This window comes from Juglans regia, chromosome 3, assembly GCF_001411555.2.
Source record: "Juglans regia cultivar Chandler chromosome 3, Walnut 2.0, whole genome shotgun sequence".
NCBI lineage: Eukaryota > Viridiplantae > Streptophyta > Magnoliopsida > Fagales > Juglandaceae > Juglans > Juglans regia.
In genome coordinates this window covers 14,886,929-14,893,971 of record NC_049903.1, presented here as the reverse complement: position 1 = coordinate 14,893,971, position 7,043 = coordinate 14,886,929, and positions in this window count along the sequence as shown.

Genomic DNA, 7,043 nt, shown 5'->3' with positions numbered 1-7,043 from the left:
AGTTCAATAAAATAATAACTTTCCCAACATGCCCTTGCATAGGCCCGCTTAAGTCATTCCCGTAATAATCCCTATTATTCTAAACTAATAAATAAGTCATTTAAATGAATTAAATAAATTGAATTTAAGTGCTCAAAGCCTTTAAGTCATGTTGTTGCCCTTTCCATAGATTATCAAATGAATCAAAACTGAATCTTCATCCTTTAAGCCATTGAACTTGTAATTGACTCATTTGGAACTTGCAATATATCTTTAAGACTAGGCCCACATTGGTTCCCATCATTCCCCCTCTCATCAAAAGGATTCGACATCGAATCTCCACCTGGATTAAAGGGAAAAATGTTAGTAACATTATCATTAATTTCATATGTATTATCATTAATTTGTTTAAAAATTTGAAAAAATCCATCCAAGCTATTCCTGTTGTCAAGAGATAAAGGTATTAAATCGAAAGGAATAAATGGATTATGTCTATAAATAATTTCAAAAGGAGAATATAAAGTGGTAGTATGCATGGTCCTGTTATATGCAAACTCTATAAATCAATCCATAACCACAAAAATAGAATCTCTACTCATTTCTTTCCTAGGCAGCCCCAAAACAAAGTCCATAGATATGCCTACACATGACTCACTAAGAACAGGTAAGGGTGTATACAACCCATGTGGCAAAAGCTTAAATTTGGCCTTTCTGCATGTAATGCACCTGCCACAAATACGATTGACATCTCTCTTCATCTTAGACCAACATAAATGTTCATGCAAAATGTCTAAAGTTTTCTTGACACCAGAAAGACTACTCCAATTATATGAAAACTCAATGAATGGCATGAAATACTCCCACAAACGTTCATGCAACATGTTAATGAATGACAAATGATACTTCCACAAAAGTTCATGTAACACTTCAGTGAAAGGCAAATGATACTCCCACAAACGTTCATGCAACACATCAATGAATGAAAAATGATACATCCACAAACGTCCATGCAACACTTCATTGAATAGCAAATGATATTCCCAAAAATGTTCATACAATACAACAAAAGTCTTCCTTACACCAGGGTTACCCAACAAACCAGCATGTCCATCACACACAAATAACTTACGCAAAAAACTAGTAAGCACACAAAATCTATTCTTTCTAAACAAGTACCAATCTAGTTTATAGAACTTACGAAAAGATGCTTTCTCACATGTTCCATACACACTAGCAAAGTCATCATCATTAGCATGCAATTTCTTTTCATATTCAAGTCTCAACAATTTTGCATCTAAAATGAAGACAAGGACATACATTCTTGCTAAAGTGTCAACCACAAAATTTTCCATACCTTGTGTGTATTTGAATATATGAGGAAAAGTCTCAATACAGTCATCCCACTTAGCATGCATTCTAGTCAACAACTTACCTTGTCCACTTAAGTGTGTCAATGACTCATATTCTTCAAAGAAAGGTTGGGTAGGAATTGTCGCACCTAGCGCAAAATTAATGTAGTGCTTTATCTCCCTAATAGGTGGCAATCCACTAAACACACCGCTAGGAATCATGACCTCATATCCCTACAACAAAGAAACAATAATACTAGGTAAAGATACATCAAGTTCATTAGTATTAAAACTCGCCTTAGCATAAAAACTCACTTTTCTCTTTATTTTTCTCACTTTCTTCACTCTCTCTTTTCTTTCCACTCTCTTTTTCTTTTTCACTCTCTTTTTTCCTTTCACACTCTTTTTTCTTTTCACTCTCTTTTTTTCTGTCGCCCTCTTTTTCTTCATCTTGTTTTGTACTCTCGACCTCACAATTATTTTTCAACTGATTCTCTCTTTTGCTTGAGGTCTCAGTCTCACCCTTTTTTTTTTGTCTCTCATTTTTCTATCTTTCTCCATGTCGACCTCACTATTTTCTTTTTTCTCAATCTTACATTCACTCTTGCTTTTTAGCTCAATCTCACTTTCACACTTGCTTTTTAGCTCAATCTCATTTTCACTTTTTTTTTTTTTTATAACTCTCACTTTTACTTCTTTTTTTATCACTCTCATTTTCACTCTTTCTTTTTTGAGGAACCTCACTTTTCAGCTTCAATTGGTCCCCATGGACCTGTGTTGGAGTTAAAGGAGTAAGTTTGATTGTTTTTCCATCATTTTCAAAACTGTACATGTTCCTTAACCCATCATGGATCACCTTCCTATCATACTGTCATGGCTTTCCCAACAAAATATGACCAGCATGCATAGACACTACATCACAAAGGATCATATCATGGTATTTTCTAATTGAAAAAGAAATTAGCACTGCTTATTTATCCTAACCTCCCCACAATCACTTAACCATTGCACTTAACTATTGCAACACGTATGGTCTAGGGTGTTTCAAGGTACGTAAATTCAATTTCTCAACTAAAGTAGTGCTAGCCAAATTAATACAACTCCTCAAATCAATAATCATACTACATACCTTGTTGATGTGACATCTAGTATAAAAAATGTTCTCACTTTGGTGCTCTGTATCATCCATCTTAATTTGTGTATTGAGTGCATGCCTAGTAACAAGAGAATCACCATACTCTTCTTTTTCATAACCATTTTCAACACTTGACTCACTTCGCCTCCTATCTCTCCCACCTTGCAGATTTCTAATCGCTGCTTCTTGATGATCCATACTATCCCTCACTTCACCCAACACAAAGTTCAACCGCTCAAACTATTGTTGCATGGCTTGCAACATACAGGATAAGTTATGTGCTCTCCCCCTTGGTGATAAGCTACTCCGATGAGACATTATAAGGTGCTGCACAAAAGAATGTTAGTGGTAAAAAAGAAAACCTCACACACTCCCTTACATGTTTACACTCAAATAATGGCACTCCACTCGTGTTTCACTCTTAATTGGTTTTTTCCTGATAATAGTCTCACAATCTCTTGCCTTTTACCTCAAGTGTATTTCCACTCAAGTTCTGAAAGAACTAATTGAACTCAATCAAGACAAGGCAAACTTGTTTTATCCTAACTAGTAATTAGGTCCAAGAAATAACAATAAGAGAAACACGAAAGGAATAAAAACGACCCGAGAATCAAGGAAGTTATATGAATGAAAGAGTAACAATAAGACAAGATACCAACTTTAATGATGTATGCAGCTTCTTTGATGATAAGATTCAATCAACAAATTTCTTTTTTTTTTTTTGTAACTATGTAGTAACCTTTGAATATGCTACCTTTTCTTTTCATCTTTTTTTTTTTTTGAATTTTCTTTTCTTTTCTTTTCTCTTGTTCTCTCTAATTAAATCACAAACAGCAACTCTCAAATCTGAAAGTCAAGCAATTGAATTCAAGCACACAAGAATTGACAATGAAGTATAAGAGAATCAACGGAATGACACTCCAAGCAATGGAGACAAACTTCAAGATGTAAGAAACCCTAGAATTTTGAAATCCTAGGAGATGCAAATTTCAGTCAAACAAAAGAAACCATAAGAATTTCGGCAGCCTATATTTTGTTTCAAAATTTTTTTTTTTGCAACCCTAGAACAATGAAGCCCTAGAATCAAAATTAGAGATACAAGAATTAAAAGATAGAATCAGACCTGATTGGAAACCTGGCTCTGATATCAAATGATATGAACCTATGGGAATGTAATCCCTTAAACCCACAATCAATTCGAAAACTCACTTAAAAAAGCCAAAATCAAGTCAATGGATGGAGAATCTAGACCTGATGAGAACTCGTTTTAAGAACCTAAATTATATTAAAATCTAGACCCGTTGAAGAACCCGTCTCAAGAACCTAGATTACAATGGAGGAACGCCACAAAAGTTGTGATTTACCTTTGATAAGTTCAAAAGTTCAATTAAGAATAAGAGGAGTAAAACTCAACTCACATTGAATAAATTCATCAAATTTCATGAACTTCTGAAAATGAGGCTATAAAGAGAATTTAAACCAAAACCTAATTAAAATCCTAGCTAAAATAAAGTCCCTTTTACCCAAAATACCCACGAATGAACAGTGCCGCAGCTACAGTAACGCTACAGTACCCTCTTGAAACCCTAGTTTAATAAAATAATAACTTTCGCAACATGCCCTTGCATAGGCCCCCTTAAGTCCTTCCCGTAATAATCCCTATTATTATAAACTAATAAATAAGTCATTTAAATGAATTAAATAAATTGAAAGCCATCGAGTGCCCAAAGCCTTTAAGTCATGTTGTTGCCCTTTCCATATCTTATCAAATAAATCAAAACTGAATCTTCATCATTTAAGCCCTTGAACTTGTAATTGACTTATCTGGAACTTGCAACATATCTTTAAGACTAGGCCCACCTTGGTTCCCATCAATAATCAACCAAGCTATCCCTTAGAATCAGCCTTGTTTGTAGCATCCAATATGGATTGATTGCTTTCTTTCACAATTTTCTTAATATGCCCCTACAAACTCAATTGGAAGAAACACAAATCGCATGGCGACAAGTGGCTTGGTAAGGCCATCAGCAAGCTGGTCTTTGCTTGATATGAATCGAACCTCCAGTGATTTTTTATTGGCCTTTTTCCTGACAAAGTGGTAGTCAATTTCAACATGTTTAGTCTGAGCATGGAAGACTGGGTTGGCAACGAGGTAAGTAGCACCAATGTTTTCGAATTGTCACACCAAAGTAATGGGCGTCAAGGAAGATAAATACCAAGTTCACGAAGTAATGATTGAAGCCACAGGGACTCGACAATGGCATGACCTACAACACGATACTCGACCTCTGTACTAGAGCGAGCAACTGTAGGTTGCTTCTGTCATCGGGGCACCTTACCCAGTCGGCGTCTAAGTAGATTGAGAGTTGAGTGGAGGAGCTGGGGTGAATAATGAGTCCAAAATCATTGGAGAACTTCAGGTACCTTAAGATCCGTTTGATTGCAGTCCAGTGATCATCAGTAGGTTTGTGCATGAATTGGCAAACCTTATTGACAGGAAAAAAAATATCTGGTCGAGTCAAAGACAGGTACTGTAGGGCCCCAACTATGCTACGTTAAAGATGAGGATCTTCAAAAGGAGCACCAATAAATAGAGATAGCTTATGTGATGAAGACATAGGGGAAGATACTGGTTTTGCTTCAAATATGCTGGTACGTTGAAGGATAGTCATTATATATATTGCCGTTGTGATAAGAACATACCAATGCTGTCGTAGTGTGCCTCGACTCCCAGAAAGTAACTTAAATCTTCAAGATCCTTTATTGCAAACTCTTGGCTAAAGGCTGTAATGAGTTGAAAGATGGCAATAGAGTTGGAGCCGGTAATGAGAATGTCGTCCATGTAGACCAAAACGAACAAGGTGATGGAGTCGTGAATAGAGATGAACAAAGATGTGCCTGAACTGGAGTTGACAAAGCTGAGGGAAAGAAGATGTTCACTAAGTCTGCAATACCAAGCTCGTGGCACCTGTTTCAAGCCATATAGAGCTTTGTGCAGTTTGCAGACATGAGTGGAAAAGTTGGGATGAATATACCCCACAGGTTGACTCATATAGACATCTTCAGATAGAATCCTGTGAAGAAATGCATTATGGATGTCAATTTGGTGAATAGGCCATTGATTGCAAACAGCAATACTGAGAACCAGCCACACAGTAATTGGCTTGACAACGAGTGAGAAGGTATCATCAAAGTCGATGCCCAGCTACTGGTACCCTTTAGCAACGAGCCGAGCCTTGCGTTGGTCAAGGGTCCCATCTAATTTTTTTCTTTGACTTATAAATCCACATGTGGCCAAGAACATTCATACCTGGTTTGGTGAGCACCAAAGAATAAGTTTCATTCTTCATTAAAGCTAATAACTCAACATCCATGGCGTGGCGCCATTTTGTATGTTTGTGAGCCTCAATAAAGCAAGTAGGAGAGTCAAGGAAGAAGCTTATGGTGAGAAGTGATCGTCGTAAGGGGTACCGCACAGATCCATTGGTGAACTGATGTGGTTTGGTGATGTTATTTTATGAGCGAGTTCTCATTGGGTAAGGACGATCCGTGGGCACATCTAGAATAACAGCAAGAGCAGAGGGTGCTTCAGATGGGTTTTCATGGCTGGACGAGTCATTGGAGGTCTCGGGAGGAGAGAGATCGTGGGCAATGGGAGTTGAACTAGTTTCAGTGGGAAGGGACGTTTGGGAAGAAGGAGACTCACGTGAATGTATAAGAGAAGGAGACTGAGTTGACTTGCTAAGGATGGGGGGCTTAGAACGACAGTGTCGTATAGAGGTAAAGGAAATGGTAGGTGGGTCTGTGTTGGTTTGAGACGTAGAGAAACAATTGATTTTTAAGGGAAAGTGAGCTTTATAAAAAATGCATTTTGAAGGATCCAGCACTTAAAGCCGCGATGCATGTTATTGTAGCCCAGAAAAATGCAAAGTTTGGACCGAAAGTCAAGTTTATGAGAATTAAAAGGACATAAATAAGGGAAGCATGCACACCCAAAGACCCATAAATGAGACAAATCAAGCGGTTTACCATAGAGTTTCTCAAAAGGTGAGATACTAAGGGGTGCAGTTGGAAATCGATTAATAAGATATGAAGCCATCAAAAAGGCATCATCCCAAAAATCATGTGATACAGAGCTATGAGAGAGAAGGGAGAGACTGGTTTTGATAATATGTCAATGTTTTCTTTCAACGAATCCATTTTGTTGTATGTGTGTAGGTAAGTCACACGATGTTGGATACCAATGTTTCTAGAAAATTTGTGGAGAGAGTGGTATTCTCCTCCCCAATCAATTTGAACGGATTTGATCTTGCAATTGAAAGTATGTTCAACAAGTTTTTTAAATGAACAAAAAACTTGATAGACATCTGATTTGTTGGGGATAGGAAAAAGCCAAGTGTACTTACTAAAGTGATCTACAAATGAAACGTAAAATTTATTCTCATTTGTAGACATAATAGGGGAGAGTTCCCAAACATCCAAAAAAAATTAAGTTCAAGAGGTTGGGGAGAAGAGAGTTTGTAAGAACCGATATTATGTATTGTCAAACATGTCCCGTCACCAACTTGAATATGCTCACT